The sequence below is a fragment of the Mercenaria mercenaria genome, chromosome 15, assembly GCF_021730395.1.
Source record: "Mercenaria mercenaria strain notata chromosome 15, MADL_Memer_1, whole genome shotgun sequence".
Classification (NCBI taxonomy): Eukaryota; Metazoa; Mollusca; class Bivalvia; order Venerida; family Veneridae; genus Mercenaria; species Mercenaria mercenaria.
This window is the reverse complement of record NC_069375.1, coordinates 66,071,401-66,095,135: the sequence shown is the minus strand read 5'-3', so window position 1 is coordinate 66,095,135 and position 23,735 is coordinate 66,071,401. Positions and strand designations below refer to the sequence as shown.

Here is a 23,735-nt window from a genome sequence, read left to right as displayed (position 1 = left end):
TGTATTGCACAATGGAATACAAATGTATCTGACAAATCGTAAATTGGATCAGAAGTTATTATGAATTGCAAAAGCGTTTGTTTAGGATAGGATATTCCGTACCTCAATATCATTATATCAAATTTGTTTCAATTAGTGATACTTTTTCAGTTTTATTGAATGTTTATCTACTTTTTTTTATTTGTTTCAGTAAGATGAAAGAAACTGAGCAATATTATAACAATATCGTGAAAAACATCGTTTAAAACAGACTCAAAGAGACAAGTCTTGTTCAGATTTTGAGTCTGACAGAAACTGAATAGGGATTTTGTATCATTTAGATACATTCATGAATACTTTTAAGTTAGTAGGTCTATCGTTTATGTGTTAATTCAATTCTGAAGCTATTTAAGCATTTCGAGTATCATTATCATCTAATATGACATCTTTATTAAAACGTTATATGGTTGTTACACAATGACTCTCTTCAACTGTGAACACAGAGGTGTCATTGCAAAAACAGATTCGGAAATTAAAGGTTTTCCTGCATGCAAGTATACACTGTTAAAAGAAAGTGAAAGATTCCAATTTTAAGAAGGCGCTTGTCTATAGACCATCAGACTTATAGTGAATCCATGATGTTTCCAGTATCAACCGCGTTTCCCCGTTCAGATACATTCTCGGCAACGTTTATCATCATTAACTATATCTCTCAGCTTGGTTGACGCTTTTAATATCCATTTGTTTTTATATGTTTGTTGTAAGTTCTCCCAAACCTGCGATAAATTATTTTCGTCTAGTTATTTGATCTCTTTATAGATATAAAAATGAGATTGGAAATAATCTCTAATATTGTTTGATTTAGTAACTCGTAACATATTGTTTTTACTTTTTCAGCCTCCATCAAATTGACTCTTCAGGATAACTGTACTTTATAAAGAAGAGGAAAACATTTTGATAATATGACACTATTGCTGCAGTGAAAGAAAAATATCTAATACTTTGCGGCGTGACGGACAAAGCTCATGCGTAGTGTTGGCCATCATAACAGACGCAGCAGAACTCAGTTATAAGGCAGTTTGGAGCCTGAATGGCATTTTTCTTTTTTTCATGAGGCTGTTTGCATTGCTTCGTATGGAATCTAGTCACACAAAGAAATGAAAAGTTTAGAATTTGAAGCATTCATTTCCATTTAAACATGTTGAAGCACAGTAATTTAAAAAACAAAATGTATATTTTAAAGACAGCATAATTATCATGAATCAGTTGTTCAATTAAGTTTACGTTTGTTCAACTAAAATATAGTGTTGGTCCTAAAATGATCGGGAAAATTGTCTCAGAAATGCTAGAATTTTTGCAAAGGTGAAAACTGCTGATGTCAAGTACGAAAACAAATTTATTGATTCTGCTGCCGTTTGATATGATACACGACAGGACAACATCTGAGAGTAATTAGAATATCTTAGACTACAGTAAGAAGCGTTATTGTCTCTGACAGTGCATGTTTTGTCATTTTTATGTGTAGTATGTGACACTCACTACTGCTATATTATATCTGTAGTAATTGTGTTTTATGTTCTATTTTCCACTGGCCAGTATACATAACTCTTACGTCGATTGCCACAAGCTACGGCCGGTCTGTAGATTTTCCAGATAAGAAGCTGTTATGGACATATTTGTTTATGAACCACAAAGGAATTCATTACTTTGAAAATAGTTTTGAACACTGTGCATTGATTTCAGATAGAATGAGTGCTATGCTCTCCGCCGGCCAGTGTTAATAAAAACTGATATTAAAAATGCGACAAGAGCAGTCGAGAAGACTTTTATACGTTCAGATATATTTTGTATATTGATGAGCTAATATTTATCTTATCAATTTTCCCTCCATGTGATGGCTCAAAAAACAATAATTCCTGTAGGTGATATTATAGTATAAATGTACAGTATTGTCGTAATTGGTTCGTTGAGATCTGCTATTAGTTTAATGATTCCTTAACAACATCGGCGCTTAAATTTGAAACATCTTCCACAAAGTTTGCGCAGTCACGCGGGATGCCTCTTTTACTTAGTACGTTCATGTTGATGTTGTTCGTTTTCTTATCTATCGTTGATGTTCTGTTTTGTTTTGTTTTTGTTTTGTTTTTTGTTTTTTATGGGAGGTGGGGGGGGGGGAGAGGTTAAGGATTTATTATAATTTTATATTTCAGTCTAGATCCATCCCAAAAACTATCTCTCATTTTTTAACAGAATATGAATTAACATTTACGTTGCGTATATTAAACGAAATGTTTTTCTTCACGAAATATTTTGCCAGACAGGCAGCATTTGTTTTTGAAAGTAATTCTTCAATTAACCAATATTATGTCGATTAATTCAATAAAATCTCCCATATAGTCTATTGATATGCTTTTGTATTTGGTAAAGATCCCCTAAACTGTTTATAGATTATAAATTGAATGAACACGATGATTAATTTTCCCACTGGTCAATGTAATAAAAAAGTGTGAAATGTTTATTGGATTTAAGTGTCAGTGTTGTCATGCCAAAACAGAAGAAAAATGCAAAATATATTTTTTGTTTAGTGATACAAAGATTTTGAAAATAATTTTGACTGGCTACGTTCAATGATTTAAAAAGTCGATCTTGAGTTCCTGAAACTCTTAACTAATTAATTACTAAAACATTTTGATAGCGTGTATGTTATACATTTAAGAAAGCGTGGTATAAATTTTATTTTCTTGAAAAAAAAAGTTTGCTTGTTCATACGAGAGCTAAATTACTTGACGATTTAGGTGAAGAATATTGCCCACAATGGCATAATAAAACGATAATTACATTATTTGATAGTTTGTCCTTAATATGTCAGATGTATAGAAACGGCTTAAATCGCAAATTTGTATTAACCCTTATCATGTTGGACACGACTGATTCTGACTTTGCGACTAGTGTAGATCATGATCAGCCTGCACATCCGTTCGCCATTCAGTCAGTAACTTTTTGGCAAGCACCCCTGCAAGGGTTAAGAAATATATTATTTTATAAGATAAGAACTACGACCGACTGTTAACTCACTTAGAGTTTGTCCCCTAGATTAGAAAACTGTTTTAGACAATATCTAAATTAGACGTCTGAGTTATTTATTTGAATTTCCAAAACAATAACATCTTTGTGCTGTAGGAAATAAACTAAGTTATAACTGGTCCAGAAACTGGTGCAGTTCAGGTCTTTTAAGCAAAATGTTTTCGTGAAATGTAGTTCAAAGATGATAAAGACTTCTCTGGTTATCGTTTTTTCTCGACACACTTCTTTTGCCACTTCTTCAAATGTTGTTCCAATTGACTAGCTCATCTAAAGTTAAAACGAAAACTTTAAAGAGGGAACTTAAAACAAGACATATGTAAACATAGTGAACACGAACTTGGAAGTGTATTATTTAACTGCATACATATTTCATTGTTATCGTCCTAGTATCATATTTATATGATTAACTTGACTTCATCAACCGGTGCATTGATCAAACAATGGATTTTACAACGTGTTTGGTTTTGCCTGTCATTCTTTTCTTCAAAGGCCGATAACTGTGTTACAAAATATATGTTTCTGGGATCCTATTGTTTGCAAAACTTTTGATGTAGAAGAGGCTGCTGTTACTGTAATAACTTTGAAAAAAGAAATCCAAAGTTGTTAAAATTTTTATATTGTTTCTCTGATATTTGTAAAAGGTTTGAATATTGATAAACACAACTGCAAGTTTTACTGAATTCATTCCCGTTTTTACTATTGGCTGTAAAAGATCCTGTGCAGCATTAAAAATAGCGTGTTTCTGACCACGTGATTATGCATTACATCTGTTTGGAAAGCTTTATCATCTGTTTTAACATACAATTTAAAGCTTTATCGAACTTAAAGTAAGACCTGGAAATTGAGAAAAATCACAAAATCTACAAATCTTGAATCGAGAACGCTTTACTATGACTTCTGCGCAAATTTGATTACGTCCGTCTTATGGCCACATCGTTAAAAAAGTTAATGTAATACTATCGATTTGTTTAATGGATCTACAGATGCCATTAACTAAAGCTTTCCTTTCTAGTGAGTTCTTATTACTTTTAGCAATCCTATTTGGTCTAATTAACTTGTATCCCATCGACCGATGCATTAATCAATCCTCAAATGTATTACATATAATCCAATTTCCTGAGTAGACGTCAGGTTTAATGCACTCATATAATCATTTAGGAGGCGTAAAAGAGCTATCAAAAACCTGATATTTCTCTTTTATATAATTGATAAAACACTAATTGTGAAAGTGAACTATGTTTCCTATTGCCTACGTCACCCCTTTCAATGTAACATATTAGGATATTGATGCCTAACCACTTTGGAAATAATTTTATTAACGTCAGGAAGCATTTCAGGAAGTTGAAATTACATACTTATTAGTTCTTCAATCATATATTTGCCAATTGAAATTTCGCCATTCCAAGTGTTGACCTCATTGAACGCGTCATGCCTGATGTTTACTTTATCAACAAATAGCAGAATTATGCATACATATTATGTGATATTATACATACGAAACAGTAATTCAAATGCTTATATTAAAAGGAAAGTTGAAATTATACTCCAGACTTCTAAATATAAGATTTTTGTTGAACTGAGGATTGGTGTAAATTGCCATTAAATACTACAACTACTTTGATATACATACGCAATTTTTAACTGATTTCAGTCATTTACCCATCAATATATGCAGTACTTTTGGTTTATTTCCAAGGCAACTGTGGACTTGGATCATTGTCCTTTAAGTTATTGGCTGTAGAGGCAAACTGAGATTCAAATCATCAATAGAGTAATTAATATAAATCTAAAGTATACTCCAAATTCTATGATGAAAAGGGTTTCTCTTGATGCTTTGTCTTCTGCAAAGGCATTGAGTACATACGTTTTTTGTTCTTAAAGTTTTCATTTAATATATTAATTATACAGTAATATTTTTGTGTTTTACATGCTATGCCTTTTCGTTTCCACTACGTGAGTTAGAGATTCACCTGGCGGGAATTACTTTTATTTACACTGTCCCGTGTCTTTGGAACATGGTGTGGGTAAGCGTGAAGTTGGATGCGCACCATAAACCGGTTTAAGCTCCCCAGTGGTGGTTTTGCCACTGACCGTTCCAGAGCGATGCCCCACTATGTTCTTTTATTTGTTCGTTTTGTCCTAGTGTGTCTGCTTTGTGCGAGTGTGTGTGTTGGTGGTTTTGCTTTGTTATAACTTTGTCGTTTTAGTCAAAGCATTGCACATGATTTATTACTATCAGGCATGTCAAGTCATACATTGTTACGCTGAAATATGTAACACTGAGTAAATTTATATTTGAGTTTTTCCAAGTAGATGTTGAATTCTGCTATCATTTTGTTCAAACAACACAATGTCAATGTCATTTCTTGGTGGGGGTTTAAGAATTATTGTACTTCTACTGCATTTTAAAAACAAATTGTATTTTGGGCTGTTAATAAGCACAAAAAATCAATTGTTAACGTTTAAAACGCTTTAATGCATGTACGAGTATGCAATACATTCATACTAGTGGTAACTTACTGTAGTTCATATGAAGACTGCCTTTCTTCAATGAAACGAAGCCATCCTTAACTTTATCTTTATTCACTTACTTAAATGAAGTGTTTTTCGCGCGTTTAAAACCCCGCATTTGGATTTCTTTCAATAAACGATATCATGCATTGTATGGTGTCAGATATTTTGCAATAATATCTGCTTTCACATGTATGGAATACACAAATGTTTTGGGCATATCTGCTTTGGCTTATCTCAGTAATTCCCCTTTGCAATACACATCACATATACAATATAGACTCCCCGTCATAAACATTGAAAATGTTTCGTCAAATTCCTTAACTGTGTTCAAAATAATGTCAATTTCATTGTTAACTTTACATTTTAGCAGACGCGTGTCATAAACCACAGCAAAAGTAAATTCAGTGTTCCTGCATTAATTTATGTTTTAACTTTTTGCTCGTTTACTAGCATAACATTTAATGTTTAAACCACTTTGTAAATTACAATTCAAAATTAATAGAGGTAAATAACTCGCCTGACCTTGAGCCAAATTTATACTCGATAAGGGGAAGTAACACTGTCTTCGAGTTTATCGTTTGTCAACAGAAGATTTTTATCGGGAAAGTTGTAATATAATTCTTTTGTTTATGTGCATTTTAAAACGCCATTATACGGTACGATACTAATCCCGCACGATAATTTAAACGACAGCTTGTTTATATTTTTGTTTGATTGTTATGGTTCTCATTCATCGTTTAACTCAAAAAGATTTTCAGTAATAGAAGTTAAGTGCATACTGTAATGTTATACAAAAATATTTTCTGTATTGAAACGTTTTAGTGGAGAAAAATCATAATTATCAAACACGCTATCGTTCGAGTTATCATGCGGGATGTATACGTATGCGTCTGTTATATTGCATGTTTATTCAATACATACTTTATTTACAAAAGAAATATATATCATTTTGTTCAAATATTAATGAAACTACTGTTTCTATTTAAAAACAAATGCTTTGTACGGCAGAAATACTTTTTACATCATAATGGAATACTTTCTGTTTGGCAATTACCATATTTGACCATTCAATCCTTAATCGCTGTACTTATTATTCATACTTAATCGTAAAAAAAAAAAGTTAGCAGAAAGATATTTAATTAATCTAAAATTTCTTGACGATGAATCCTACCTTATTATCAACAATTAAAACCAGTCTCGACTTTCTTGAAGGCTTAATCTTTAAGCCTTATAACTGCCTGTACTCTTAGTTCATACCATTTCAAGTTTAACATGTTTGTTGTGTTTGATTGTGTCATTTTGATCGATCTTGCTACAGTTTTGGTATAAGCTTTTCAAAAGCAATCTATATGTGCCTTTTGGTGACAATAAGATGTTGCCACATACATGCAATTCGTGGCATTCATTCTGGTCCTTTGGTAATGAAGTCGATTCAATATTGTATAACAAAAATCCTCCAAGCCGTCGATGTTTAGAAGGTGTTAGAGATATTGCTTCTTTTTAATTAGATTGCTTTAAAACTTTTATAAAGTCTTCTTATAGTTATAAATAATAGTTTAATAGTTATAATGTGCAAGTAAGTGTAGCTGGTACGGTTGTATCCAGTAACATGTCCGCTTGTCACTGTACTTATTAGAACAGTATCATGCCTAGCAGCATTAAATTATGGAATACCTTGTTACCTTGGATTTTTAAAAGATGAATGTTTGTAATTAACCTTTTGGTTAATACTCAGGTTAAGTCAAAATGTAATGATACAAACGAACAGAAATATTCCTAGTATAATGTTTTACTAAACTTAAAACTATTGACTATAAATAACCATCTAATTCATTGCCTTGATCTTCTTAAAATCTCATAATAATTAGGCCCCATAAACTTGAACATTTTAGACATATAAAAAAATGATATCCTCTATTTTCAAAATTTCTCCTTTTCTGTGATGAAAAGTTCTGCTTCATGACTGGTGTAAAGTTGAAAAAAAGTCTCATGGAAGGTCTGTGCGCCATTCTAATTGCCAAATGCTAACTGCCAAATAATTAGTGCAAAATGCTTTTTGCAAAATGCTTATTTTTAAATATTGACTTAAAATGCTAATTATCAAATAATAAATGCTAACTGTTAATTGTGAAATGCGAATCAATAAATTTAGAATGCATATTGCATAGTGTGAATTCCAAACACCTGAACATATCAGTATATGAAAGCATCTCTGAAATAATCATTGTCATTTTTTCCATAACTTTGTTTGTATTAAGAACTTTTTTTTCTAAACGTTTTTCAGTAAGCTGTTTAGATCCCAAATTCACATCGTCGGTAGAACATGTTATTGCTTCAAATCAGATTGTTGAAGCGTTATATTTGTTCAAGTTATTAAGAGATACATTCATATGTCTTAGATATACAGATCATTAGCATATCAAGTTAAAAAATGACAATTAGCATTTTATCATTTGGCACAAAATGCATAAGCTATTTTGCATATAGAATTTGGTATATATAGCATTAAGCATTTAGTATTTGGCATTTAGCAATATGAAACTTACATTAATAATTGTCGTTAAGCATTTGGTAGTTAGCATCGTTCACCGGCCTTCCATATTAATGTTTCTGCTCAAAACTCTTTACTTTCAAGCCATTACTATGGCTATCATTCGTCTTATGACCTGTTTCATTATAATATTTTGTTTATAAAGTCTTTATAGCGTATATAGAAATATTATCAATATTTTGTAATAACAAACAATACATGCAAATATATTACATAACAGGAACGCCGACAAGCTGAGCAATATACGCCCGAAGGGTTACATCAGAGGATGGAAGCAAAATTTAAAGAATTTGACTGTTGAAGCCCAAAGGACAGGAAGAACAAAGGGAAGAAATTCCAAAAAAATATATTACCAGGTAAAGTAATGCCGGAATACATCTTAATTTTGGACGTACCATTCATGTTGTGTCACAGAAAAGCGGTTTCGGTTTTTCCCTAAAGCCAATAATAAAAAAAAATTAAAAAGCTATTTATAGTAACAAAAAAGGGAAGTAATTCATAAAAAAATATTGTAAGAAAACAAAAAAGGGATCTGCCAAATAAAAACAAGAGCAATGCAGAGCAGTATACAGAAAGCAAAGTCATATATGACATTTGACCCCTAAGTGTGACCTTGACCTTGAAGCAAGTCATCCAAAACATGCGCTCTGCACGTCGCCTTAGTGTGGTGAACATTTGGGCCAAATTTCTTTGCAATCCTTCAAGCAGTTCAATAGTTACAGAGCGGACACAGCAAAGTCATATATGTCATTTCACTCCTAAGTGTGACCTTGACCTTAAAGCTGGTCATCCGAAACAAGCGCTCTGCAAGTCGTGTGAGTGTGGCGAACATTTGAGCAAAGCTTCTTCGAAATCCTTCAAGCAGTTCAAGAGTTACAGAGCGGACACAAAACACACTCATATGATCTTTGGACCCGAAGTGTGACCTTGACCTTGAAGCAAGACATCCAAAACATGCGCTCTGCACATAGTTTCAGTGTGGTGAACATTTGTGTCAAGTTTCTTTGAAATCCTTCAAGGGGTTCAAGAGTTACAGAGCGGACACGAAATTGCTAACGGACGGACGGACGGACACCGGGGGTATAACATAATACATCCCTTCGGACGTATAAAAAATTGGTGTTTTGATTATCATACAAAAGTGTTCAGGCAGAAGTTCATAAAGAAGTCAAATTGAACCACATTCATACAAAACATCGGAAATAAGGAAGAGTAAATATATACAATAATGTTGCTTGATTATTGAAAAATACAAAAATAATAGCACGCTGAGAAATTGCACTTTAAGATCAGGAAAACAACATTTAGTGTATGTAATTGTAGTTGAGCATTGCCAAATGCGGATCCTGCAATTGGATATTGATAACTAATGTTGAAGAGTTTGTATCCGATGTTCATTAATTTATTTGATGGTATCATTTATGTTGCTCTTATTTTATTTCTTAGTCTAAAACATATGTTTTCAATAGCCTTAAAATTCGCCTTAAATATGAATACATTCCTTTGCGTGAAAAACACTGTTATCCGCTACAAAGTTGATTTACACTTAATGCCAATAATGACTTGCACTGTAAATAGTTTCCTTTTCTCTAAATCACTCTGTAATTTCGAAATAAAAGCATCAACAAGGATTTTTCATATCAGATGAATTATGAGCTAGGTTAAACATGCTAATTTTACATTTCATATTCTTTTCCTTTCACTATTTCTTCCCTTAACAGTCATGTTATGTAATAAATTGAGCTGAGCCGGAAGCGATATTTTCAATTTCTTTTTTGCGCCTCAGACGTTATTAAGGACAATAAATCCACTTTGAGGCTTTACTTATCAAATTCATTTCCATTTATCTGCATTTATCTGCATTTTCATTAGGGCGTAAATAACAGTCTATTCCGTTAGACACTAATGTGTCCATTAAATCAATTTGTGTAAACAATTTTATTTTGATTAAATTTTATGTTTTGCCCAAAATAAGAGATCAATGTTTACAACTGTTTTGTTTGGTTTAGGAAATCAAAGAACATTCTAAACTTTATGCATAAGGCAGGTGTAAATCTTGGAAGCTATTAGCGTTATGTCCGCAGTGCTGCATAGATGAGGTCAAAGTATTCAAAATAATGGCTGTTAATACACTCAAAATAATCGATGAATTACTAAACGTAAATCAAATTATAAACAAGTTCCTTCAAAAGGTCTAAAGAGATACAAACAATGTATACCAAAAGCGACAGGGACTAAACCAGCCAGCATGACTATATCGGCCCGATATAGGTATAATGGCGGAATGTCGGCAAAATGTGCCGATGTAGGGCCGACGTCGGGTCGTTGTGAGTGAGTGAGTTAGGTTTTACGGCGATTCGACACAAAATGATCATATATCGCCGAGATCGGACCGTTGAACTGCCGCAAAATACTGAAATCGGTAGATCGACATTAATCAGTGTAACTATTCCGTAAGTCGGATTTACATCGGGCCGATATTGGATTCTCTAATAGCTATATTTTTCAAAATATTATTGATTAACGTGAAAAGTAATATAAGCGTTAATGTGTAATTTATTAAGCAAATATGATGTATGCCAGAATTAATGAAACTAGGTTCCAAACAAAATTTGTAGACGGTATTTATCAAAATTTTATATGTAATAAATGGAGGTTATAATTAAGATGCATTTTTATTTTATGTAAAATGCCGCTGTAAAAATATTTATATTTACAAAAAAATGAAAATATAAATATGTTTAAAATTCTAATTGAACAATTTTAATAGTGTTAAGAATATACAGAAAACTTACGTAGCTGTATAAAACATGTAGTATATAGTTGTGAAAAATATTATATCAATAAAATCAAATAACCATCATACACATGATGCGAGACACATCTGTTCTCAAGTAAATTACTCTGAGAATTTATAAAGTGTATATTTGAAGAACACTTTGATGAAGCACTGCGTGTCACACTATTTCGCGGCAACGATATGATCTGCCAATATCGGGCCGATATCATTTTGATGTTGGCCAATTATCGTTTACCAATGTCAAAACGTTGTCATTATGATCTTGGCCCGATATCGTCTGCCGACGTCGGGCCGACATCATTCCTATTTGCAGCCGATATTGAAGCCGATATCGAGCCGTTATAGACAACGACGTCGCTTTGATATCGGGCCGGTATAGAATGCTGGCTGGTAAGGCGTAGAACAGCAAAACACAGCGAAGCAATAATATATCTCCTTTTGTAGAATCATGAAGAAAGATTTCTACCTAGAATGTGTCTTATCATGATTATACGAGCAACACAGACTAACGATGGTAATATGGGATATTGTCAACCTGGGAAAAGTAATAACATCCGAGACGCTAGCTGTGAGTGTTATTATTTTTGGAGGTTGGCTATTCCATATCACCCTCGCTGACCTATGTTATTTACTTCATTATACCGAAAATAAAATTTTGAGATATTTACCAAACGAGACAGTTAGTATCAAGAATCTTCAACTGCAACGTCGCATGTTCTTTGTCTGTTTTTTTATTTTTGTTTTTTTTTTTTTTAATTGCAGGACTCATTAGTATCAAGTTGGGTGTTTTTAAGGGTCTCAATCGCCTGATCAACTTTCTAATACGCTTTTTAAAGGGTTTTAGAAATACATAACACCAGGTCGGATGATATTCAAATTAATAATCACACCTATTTGGAGTTCATGATTAGTCATTGTTAAGTCCATGGAAATTTTGCATTGAATGTTTAGTTCATGAATAATAAATAAAGTTGGCCGCTGAAAAAAAGCTCTGTAATATTCTTTTTAATAATGCGTTGATTTATTTAAAAGTAATCAACAAGGCCGCTAGGATGTCCGCGAAAAACAAGCATTTCAACTATTCAATTTATGTCATAACTTAGCACTTCACACATAAAATGAAAACATTTAGCGTTTCCTTTAAGACAAGCATGTTCCAAAAAATATATTTAGTTTATCAAGGACCAATATAACTATTACTGTAAAGCATACACAACCAAAATAAGCATATGCATAATGTTGTAATATAAAATATGAGTGTGTTTTTCCATAAGTCTTTTAAGTTTTCTTTAAGATAAAACAACTGTCCATTTAGATGAAATGCATATTAACCTGAATAGAAAATCACAACTTTCAATACTGCAGTTAAAGCAATAAAGAGAGGCAATCATAAACAATGGATTCGTTAATATTTTGAACTATATCTTTTAGTATTCAAAGCTTTGAAAACTACATCAGTAAACATTGATTTTATCGAAAATAACATTTAAAATGGAATAGGCATATTTTATGGTCATAACAAAAAATGTTGCAGCCACATCATAAGACATTATAAGCGAAGGCATTATAGTTTGAATTGTAGCGATATTTGGCATCGTTCAACGGCAGGAAAATGTTGGAAAGCTATAAGAAAAATAAACAAGAGTCTCGGGTCAATTTTTTCCCTTTATCCTGTAATCTGACAGAAATATAAAAAATATAAAACCTCTGTCTAACTCAAATTAGTTGGTGTGTGTAAAAATTGATAAACAGAATTTAATATCAAACTGCTGTGTTGTAGACGGGAGATTTATTTTACAAATTAGGATGCAAATGTTACAAACGTGCTGTTTAACTTCTTTATGCAAATGCAGTGAAACATAAATTGTTCAATATTTCTTAAAGATGAATGCCAATTGTTGAGTCTATACCCTTGTGTCTAAATAATGACATTAAACTATTAAAGTAGATCAACTTATAGAAGTAATGCAAATTAAAGATATTGATTGAAAAGAAAATCAGATTTGTTAACTAAAAGATATTTTGGGTTACCGTCTGAATTACAACATGAAGAAAGACGTCTGTGCATAATACGTCACTATCAGAAAGCAGGAGGCGAGAAATATTTATTCAAATTTATTTAAATGCAAGACAAAAATAAAACGACTTATGTGTGAGATGATATATTGATAAGGACATGTTCTTTAAGGTTCTGACAGCGCGTAAATTCCATATTCTGACTATTGTATTATTTGAAACAAAAAAAAAATATGTATAAACGCATTTAAGGTTTAAGCGCTTTAAGACTCTAAGAAGTCAAGGACAGGATAAGTATACTTATATTTCGATCTTCTTATTAGCCGGTCCTTTTGTTAATATCTGAATTTCATTTTGTAAAATTGTGTCGATAGTAAAAGATATCAGTTAAATGCTCCTACATTTAGATTGTTCCTGTCGTTGACTTCTTAGAGTTCATGATTTCTAATCACCGTAACCTCCTACGTATCGAGGGTAGCGGGTTCGAATCAGACCATGCCCATTTACAAAATTACTTACGGACGATAGGGCTCTAGTATTAGTATTACCTTAGATAAGCTACCCATATATAATGTTAATCTGTCGAAACTTTACAATTGACAGTTAAACCGTTGGTTGTTCTTTGAATATATCTATTCAGATTGGCTTTGTCTGTAACTGCTTTCAGGATAGATTAAAGTATATATGTATCCAACTGAATTTTAGTGTGCGACCATACTAGTAGTGGAATTGTCACATCAAGACACAGTGGTTCGGTATAGGCGATGAGGATGACGGTCCCTTCATAAACTCTCGATAATTATACTAACGTTGTGAGTATCATTTTAAATATTTTATCTGCTATTAAAGGTTTCTATTCCGTTACTTTTTAATCAATGGATTCTTTTATGATAGAACAAATGTCTACGAACGTATATATATATTCAAACATTCTTATTTAACTCTCTTTGTTTACTCGATATTTGCTGCCAAATACAAGCCTTATTCCTAATTTCTGTCTTTGTATTCACTAGTGGTTGATTCAGTATTACTGGTTCAGTTCAGGGTTAATAGAGATTAGAGAATAATTAATTTACTCACAGCTTCAGCGTGAGTAAATGTAATTATTTGCGTTTCGATATTAACAGGTTTTGCTAGTTTTGGTCAACGTTAGCGGTACATTTTGGAGGATATTCATCAGTGTTTTTCATGCGGTATTGTTTTAAGGGATATTTAAGGAGTGTTTGCGCGGTTTATTACCACTCGATACTTAGTCTTCGACAGCAAAACTATACATCCCTCCAGCCGCCCAGCGGTTGCATAATAACTTACATAATAACCCTTATTTTCAGGTTTACTTGCCATGAGTAGCAGTTCAGGATAGGTAATAACTTACCTTTCTTCCTGTACAGGTTGTCGAGCTGACAAGAAACTCGAAATTTCCAGTAAAATATATTCGCGATTTGTACTTTGTCTCAATTCTCTTTCAGTTTTCCGAAGCCGCACAAGCGAAATCGTAATCCCAAACCACTACCTTAGGACAACAAATATGAAATGCTGCATTTACACGGCGAGAATTTATAAATATTTGCTTCCAAATACAAGCCTTATTCCTAAATTCTGTCTTTGTTTTTACAAGTAGTTGATTCAGTTGTATTGGTTCAGTTCAGGATTAATATAGATTAGAGAATAATTAATGTACTCACAGCTTCAGCGTGAGTACAAAGCTTAATAATCACGTCAGTTTACGTTCGATACCCCTTGAGACGTTCTTTTCAATTTTGAATAGACAAAAATAGGAAACTCCACTTAAATCTCATATGTTTCTATACCATGTAATCTGTCAGACACTAAGTTTCAAAGCTATCTTAAGAAATATAGCAATGATTTCCTGATATCTAAACATTTTCTTTTTTCTCTGTTGTCGTACGATCTGTCCCTTTAAATGTTTCATTTGTTTAATCTGTCACTTCATTCATTGAAATTGCCATGACAGATTTCAACTGAGAAATAAAATGATCTTTTTCGTTACTTTTACATTACATTTCCTTTCCATTTATACACAAATTAATATAATTATAAATTGCAAATATTTTGTGGCATTTTAAATTTAACATTAAAATCAGCTTCCGGCCATTCCGTTCACCAGACGGGATAACTGCGACCTCATCTAAGAAAATTTCTCCCTGACTATACGCGAACGTTATCAAAACAGCGACCGGATATAACTAAGCAGCGATGACGTAGCTTCCGCGCCTTTCCTTTTGCTTTTCTTTAGAACGTCATAATTTTCAATGGGAAAGAATAAGGCTAATGTAAATATTTTGTTAAAGACACCAGTACGGCCTGTAAGTCGAAAGCATTTAAATAGCACATTTTACTACTAGACAAACTTTCGTTCAGATAGCTCATTAGGGTCATGGTTGAAACGGCATTAAAAATAGTGAATTGCTCCTTAATTGAATTGTATTGTATGATTGTAATATGGTGTTTAAAGTCACATATTTCAATAGTCTTATCAAAAATACACTTTATCTGTAGTCAGGAGAAAAGCATGTATACGAACAACAGTAGAATTTCGTAGACAGGAATAATGCCTTTATTGGCACCGATAAATCCCAGTTTTAATCCTCTTTAGAAAAGCAGGTTTTTTCACCCTCGAGGCACGTGTCACTGAACTTGATGGTGCAAGTGAAAAAATTATTCGATTACTGATAATTATAACTGAATTTACCAAACACATTCACGCACGATTACGGCATATTCTTTGTTCAGAAAGGTATTTGTTATTTTTCTAATTTTTAGTATGTGTTATCGCTTTGGTTCTATGTTTTATCGCTGGGAACAAAAAGAATAAAGAAGCAGACTGAAAACCTTCTATAGCGTAAGCCTGGTTGCGTTTTGGATCTTAGGTTCTTTAGTTTATTGCATGAACAGCTCTTGTAATTGTGCAAGCAAATATTATATATATCTATCGCCACATTAATTTTCAATGTCCCTGCATATATTGTGCAAATTTATAAATATTAAGAAAATCTACGCCTGTTAGATATAAGCAATCTGTTATTGTTTTTATGCTTTTAAAAATATTTCTGAGCAGTTTAAGATAATTAATTTGAATTTATGTACGATAAAAACTACGTGCTTTATAATATGAGTATACGTATTATTCATTACATGCCACCAAATCTGTGTACCTGTGTAACCTGGCAGAATCAAGCATTTCTTGATAAAATAGTAAGGGATTTTTGGATTTAGGTAGAGGGATGTATTATTAACAGCTAACGCAGTTGTAGCTGCAGCACAGGACAGTGTGGTAATACCTTCTTTTAAAAACAATCCCGGTAAACAATTGTATTAATGTCTGTATCACAAGCGTTATAACTCTCCAGAAGTTGATTTGCAAGTGTCTTTTTTGACACGCACGCAAACCAACGCCACGAAACGAACACAAAATGAAACTAATAACTCGACATGACACGTTTAAAAGCAGATTGAATACATAACTATGAACTTTGAACTATGTAAAGCGCCTTTGAACGTGAAACTGATCATGAAAAGGGCGCTATATAAATCTGTTTATAATAATAATAATAATTTAGCAGATGAAGACACATTAATTCAGAAGGAGCCTAAATTATCCACTTGTCGTCTTATAATACACCTGAATCTTAAAAAAATATTTTCACAAGTTTATGTGTGCCTGTAGTTGCGGGAAAAGAAGCTTACCTGGCTGTGGTTGGCCTTTAAATATTTTTTCCAAGTGCACCGTATTCCACTGTGTTTTCACTTACTCTTCGGTGTATTTTTATTTTTATTTTCTAATCTAAATGAAAAAAGGACTGTACTTTTGAATTTTAGAATTTAAAATAAACATTTCTTTGCATTTTCTTTCTTCCTATAGCTTTCAAATTTTACAACATATCATCTTCATCAAATCAAAATGAATAGATTCGTTAGAGCAATATGTCTTTATTCTTGTTTTTAAAGAAATTAGATGTAATGCATACATCAGGATTGCAAATAAAACTGCCTGTCCAGACCGTCTACGGGACGATGGTATGAATTGTTGGAAGGACTTCTATGACCGAGGTGTTGGGCGTACTGCAGATATCATCCCATGTTCTTCCAGTGAACGTGATGACGGAACAAGTTGCTGGTTAGATTTGTATGTCCAAGGAGCGGGCTGCACGCCTGATAAAACCTCGTGCCCATCCGGACTCCGTGATGACGGGACTAGGTGTTGGAGTGATGCTCATATTTACAGAAAGGGATGCTGTTGCACAGAAAAGGGTTGTTGCGGAAACAGCAGAAGTGGCTATCATGATGATGGCTGTACATGTAGAAAAACTGATGTCGGTATTAAGTTGACATTGTTCCAGAGGCAAACATGTCGTAGTAATGAAGACAAGTATGGGGCTCTGTGCTATCCTAAATGTAAAAGCGGATTCTACGCTGTTAGATGCTGCATTTGTAAACCGCTTGGTGGTCCTAGAATTGTTCAAACACTGGCACAAAGGCAAATATGTCACGACAACGATGAATTAAACGGTACACTCTGCTATCCTAAGTGCAAAGATGGCTACCGATTGGTTGGTTGCTGCATATGTGAACCAAACGAAGGTCCGGGGATAAAGATGACTCTATTTGATCGGTCGACCTGTACCGGTCATTTCTTAAAATTTCTGAACCTATGTCTACAGATCGGTAATTGTCAAATACTAGACATAATCGACAGAATTACAGCTTTAGGAATAAATATAACCCCTGAGGATATAGAAAACCTCAAGAAGGTGTTTTCCTTGGAGGGTAAGCTTATTGAATGAAATGCGATTGTGTACTGAACAAAACAACGAACCCTTCATTTGTTCTTTTGTCAATATTTTAACATTTCAAATGTACGTTCTGATATATATGTGGTTGCAAACATTTCAAAATTCCAATAAAACCACCATCCCATCAAGCAATTTGCTCATTTCAGGACTTCAATCCATTTTTGAAAAGTCACAAGTATTTACATACTAAGATGTCGAGAACTCAAATTTACAAAACAGCGTAAACTGTTTTGAGACATGTGTACAAAAGATAATGTCTTTGCCTTATATTAACTCGGATGTTGTTTTCAGTTGCTTAAATGCAATGGCACGGATGTTCTTGTAACTTAATATTATTTCGTGCATTAACCCTTTAATTCTTAATGACTGACATTTGCTTCTTGGTGATATTGTTCAGTTTAGGAATTCGGTCGGATACCTTGCGAATGCACTTATGGATATAAACAAACTCTAGCAGAATTATTTATTCATTAGGTTCTCTCATTTTTTTATACTAAGACAAATTCTGATAAACATTCGGGTAATAACCCCTAGTAATGATTTACAGTTGAAACTCTTTACCTCGAACGCCTATCTCAAATGAAGGCAATCTCGATGACATTTTCAGGTCCCTTCCCGAAAACACGTGTACAAAAAAAGTCGAATTTCAGTTATCTCGAAGAAAAATACTCGATACCTAGAAACTCGAGATACCGATATGATTAAAGTTACGTAACGAAAAACAACTTCGAACCATTAAATCATAACCAGGCTTCTATATCACTTCACACATTTTATCTTATTTTCTGGAAATGGCTCATATTATGCATATGGACACAAATAATGATTTCTATTGAAGAAAGGGTATATTATTTATGACAAAGTTCCTCAAATAAATTGTTGTTGAATGTTTCAAGGACATTGTACAATAGAATGCTATCTATAAAAGGAAACTAGCTCACTAAAACATTTGCAATTACAACAAATCAAGATAGCCTAGGGATTTTATGACAGGTGCATTTGTTGCTTTTTGTATAGTTAACTGATGAATTAAATATCACACTTACTTAGTTACGGACATTTGTACAAATTTCGATACAATAAGTAATACATGTTCGGACATTCGTAGCTTGCATTCAAATGTGTCGTTAAACTAGGCGACCATTTCAATTTTCTCACACAAAAGAAGCTTTTTTTAAATAAATATTCACTTCGCTACAGCGTCTTGTATGTCATCGTGCCCTCAGAAAAAAAAAGCCGGAAAAATTTATCATATTTTCCGTCAATTACAAATAGCATCTCTTATTATAATGTTTAATGTGTCCATCCATTTTACAACCATTGTGGTGATGCGGAATCATTAGCACAGACGAAGTAAGCAAATATGCCCTTTTCGTGCATTTCGCCGGTGACCGCATGCAGCAGGATTGCGAAAAAAAGTTCTGGTTGGAAATGTGTTGCACTTGGCATTTGTTTCAAAAAACAATCCCCGATTTTAAAGCTCTACAGAGGACCACGCTTATTCAAAATGTGTTCTTAACAATACTAACAGAAAATATAACACCATGGAGACTGATTATTTAATGCATGTTTATGTTGACTTGCATCTAAATGAAATGCTTTTACGATGCATTTGGGATGTTTGGCATTTCATAATTGAAGCAGTTTATATCCAATTATCGGGATTTTAAGATATTGGATGTTTGTAAATATCAGCATAGCGGTTTCAGTTGGCTGAATTAGTGAAATTGCACGAACATGTCTCATAATAAATTTTATACGTGAATGTGACATTTAACGCATAAAATCTGACATTTGTCTTAGAGAGTGGCAACATATGAATCACCAGTTGCATTGTATTTTTTTATTACGACGGCAGTAGATATAGGAGCATATTGTGTGCCAGTGTGTCCGACTGGCATAGATCATCAATTATCAAGATAAATTCAAAATCATACTTTTAAAACTTATAAAAATCTTTATTCATCGATACCAGTTACAAGGTCATTGTGGTGTTACATTTCTTGCAAGGGTCTGCCATTTCGACTTGACCTATGAGGCACATACATACGCACATCCATAGTCACATTTTTTGCCAGACACCTAGCAGGAAGGCAATCAGTACCCATTCTTGACCCAGCTAGAGTTTCACTAACCGGCCACATCGGAACGTTCTTAAGTGGACTCAAATATTCAAATTCTCGTTCCTTAAGCGTATACCGTAAGCATAAGGACATGATGAATGGTTATATAATGCCACCAATCAAACATAGTAATTAAACTTTTATGTTGATTTTCAAATTTCTGTCGCCTGTAAGCTGTTCTAAATTTGATAGCTAGAGGGACACAGTAAGCGTATATAGTATTACTGATAATGATATCTCCTCGTCTTACGAAAATGCACAAAGGACTTCGGACACTTTCTATATGAATTTGCCTACTCCAAAAGTGAAAAATAAACCACTAAGAAATAAGTATTTAATTACATGTACCATCAAAATACATATTTGAGATTATTTCTTAAAGTCAAATTTTTCAATATTTGTTTCATAAAATGGTAATTTTTGCTCTAAATAGAATTACGTACCCTGTTATATACATATAAAAGCTATTTTGCTTTAAAGAACATTGTTCCCCCCCGTGCATCAAAACCATATTTGGCCAGCATATGTAGATATTAATTATACACATTTTCTGTGACTATTGTGTTGATGCAAGGGGTGGAGCAGTACTTTTAAACAAAAAATATAACTACAGGGTGTTCCCAAATGTAAGGTAACCAATACTTTTTATATTAATTTTTAATAATTTGATAGTCACATATTTTTACATTTGTTTGTAACTAAAATACTACACAAATGTTTGAATGGGCACATATAGGAATGTTATACATGTATAGTAGTGAGAGAAGCAAATACTGTTTATTCATTATTATTCGTTGGGTTAACTTTTCATTGGCTTATCCAAGTTCTTTGTTGTAGTAGATTGGCAAATGTGTGCTGTAAAGTACTAGCAACACACCAGGTAATATTCTGCATGCCCTCCTCGCGACGCGCACGCCACTAGCGATGAGGATGTAATTTGTTTTCCATTTTGTTTTTATTATTTTTTGTTGTTTTTTTTATACATAAATATTTCATTTCTTTATTTCTTCATCTTTTTCTGTGCAGTTATATTTATTTCTTTTAGACACATACTACATGTGACACGCATTCATTACTTCATGTTCTTCCTTCAGTGAAAACTGAATTGAAGATTGTTCTTTGCGGCGGACTAGGCCTAAACACAACAAAAAAGGGGCAATATGTGTACAGCAGTTAATCTGATCCTGACTATATTCTATCCAACAGAAATAAAGCTTGGCATTGATATGTCTGTGATGCCTAGGTCAAGAACAGTAGCTTCTTGGCCGGTCATATCAGTGACGGTTTCACATTCAGTCTGATGCCACGAAAGTGATTTGTCAAGTCGCTTTCCATGCAGATGGCATATACAAATACGGCTAGACGCGGAAACGAACTAAACGGTCCAGCCGACTTTCAGGTGGAATTTTTATGCAGTGACCTGTTTCTACTTTAGCCCTACAAATGTCACATTTCGAATATGTTTTGCCCACAACTTCAGCCCTGAATAGACAACATTATATATAGATAGGTTGTTGTCAGACTTATCCTGATTTAACTTTTTCCGATCCAGATTCCTTAGGCAAGCCTCAGAAAGAACTGTCATTTCGGATACATTTTATTACATGTTTAAAATGAGCCGTGCTATGAGAAAACCAACATAGTGGCTTTGCGACCAGCGTGGATCCAGACCAGCCTGAGCATCTGCGCAGTTTGGGCATGATCCATGCTGTTCGCTTTCAAAGCCTATTGGAATAAGACAAACCGTTAGCGAACAGCATGGATCCTGACTAGACTACGCAGATGCGCTATGTTGATTTTCTCATGGCGCGGCTCAAATACTATGTGTGCCACTGGTACTTATCCCAAGCAAGAACCCACTCTACGGCCTTGATAAGATTACTGCCTTTTCTTAGTATTAATGTTATACATCACACAAATATCTGCCATCACTTATAACAGAGCTATACAGACATATACATGTACTTAAATAACTACCTGAACCACTGTAATAAAACTGACCGGTCACTTATACATGTATACCTATTCACACATGTAATGCGTCAATAACTTTACATTAGGAACAGTGTATAGATAAATCAAGTACAGGTTATTTGCAAAAATAAAGTTCTCTTTTTTATTTATTTATACGATTTTAATCTTAAAATGTTATTTGTTCCTTAAATAAACAGATTGTGTCACTTTTTTCGACTGGAATTCAAACACTTAAAACTTCGGTAAAGTGATGGCATTATATTTTTACGGAAACTAAACATTTTATTTTTTTCAAGAAACTATACCCTGGCCCAGATAAAATAAGAAAAACATCTTGATAGGAACAGATACAAATCAGTTTCTGCTGTAATAAATTAACTAATACATTGGTTTATCATTGACTCGAAACGATTTGGGTATTGTTTAAATACTTAAGGAGAGATTTGCATTTAAAATGTAGGCTAGAAGCATATGATAGTGTCCGAAGTCCTTCTCTTTGCAAAAAAAATAGGAAGAGGAGTGTTCGCTTATTTTATTCTTAATTTCTTTTGGGATGGACTTGCATGTCATGCAGGGATAATTTTATAGAACAGAAGTGAGTGGTTCATGACGTATTGCCTTTATACGGCTTGCTTCGGCATATGGCAGACAAAAAGAATGTACTTTTCAGTAGTAGTAATTTGATTGGTGCTTTTTATATTTGCTTCTAAAATGTCACAATGCGGACATTTACTGGATAAAAGTACATTTTGTTATCATTATTTTATATCTTTTAACACCACTGAGTTAGTCAATTTACAATAGCTTGTTTTTGGACTGGTTTTCAAACATAGCAATCCTGTCCTGACATGCAAGAATTGGTGGTTTAATCTCATTTTACAATTGCAAATAAACACTTAGAAACAAAAGTTGTATTTGAAGAAATATCTTTTTTCTTATTTTTGCTTGTTGACATTTTTTTTCAATGCACTGCTATGCCTTATAATGTCCATTTGAGAAATGACTATTATTTTTTTCGATGTTCATGCATAATGAACAACAGAAAATGCACAAATTGTTCCATATTTCCTTTCAATTTGTTTGTCAACTCTTCTTTCTTATGAATTGCACATATTTTATTATATTTAACGTAAGAATCATCTTCACGGTCATACAGTTCTCCAGAAAAGAACTTCGTTTAAGGAATGTTCTACCCACTACACGTCGTCGTCGTCAAAATAGCGGCATATAACGCATCTCCTTTTCTTTGCGGGTTATACACGATGCGTGCTATTTTCGATGGAATGAATTTACAGAATGCAAATAAATAACAATATTTTACATATCTGGTTAATAAATAGCTGTTATAAATGGTCGCTTTGCATTACTTTCAAACATACGAGGGAAACAGTTGTTAGTTTATTATTAGCTGGTACCTCAACAGATGACCCGAGCTTTAATTTCACATAAAGCAACTGAAAGGGGCTGCTGTAGGGTAAAATACAGCTCAGGCAGATTCAAAATAATAAAATGTTATTACCATTAGACAAATATGAGTCAAAGTGGTTATTGCTTAATTGAAATGTAGCCACCTTTAACTAAATTATAAATAATGAAATAGTTATCAGAGAAGGGGAGGCGGTCCCATATATTTTCAGACCGTTTCTTACTTTTCGTCAATGAAAAGCACATCATCTTTTTCTCAAAATATAACTTTCCTTCTACGTACATATAAAGTACCTATTGTATTTGTAAAACTACGCTTTGTTCTGGTCTGGTATCAGAGGCGTAAATCTATATACAATTAGTCCCGGTGAAAGCAATGCTGACAAGATAACAACATAATTACATTTTTTATGTTAAGCAAGAAAGTATTGTTCAATTATAGTACTTTGTGACTT

At 33.2% G+C, this 23,735-nt stretch overlaps 1 pseudogene; it reads left to right on the top strand.

Annotated features, from left to right (window-relative positions):
• Positions 1–17,749, top strand: part of LOC123527498 (gamma-aminobutyric acid type B receptor subunit 1-like) — a 135,904-nt pseudogene extending 118,155 nt beyond the window's left edge.
• The last annotated feature ends 5,986 nt before the right edge of the window (positions 17,750–23,735 follow it).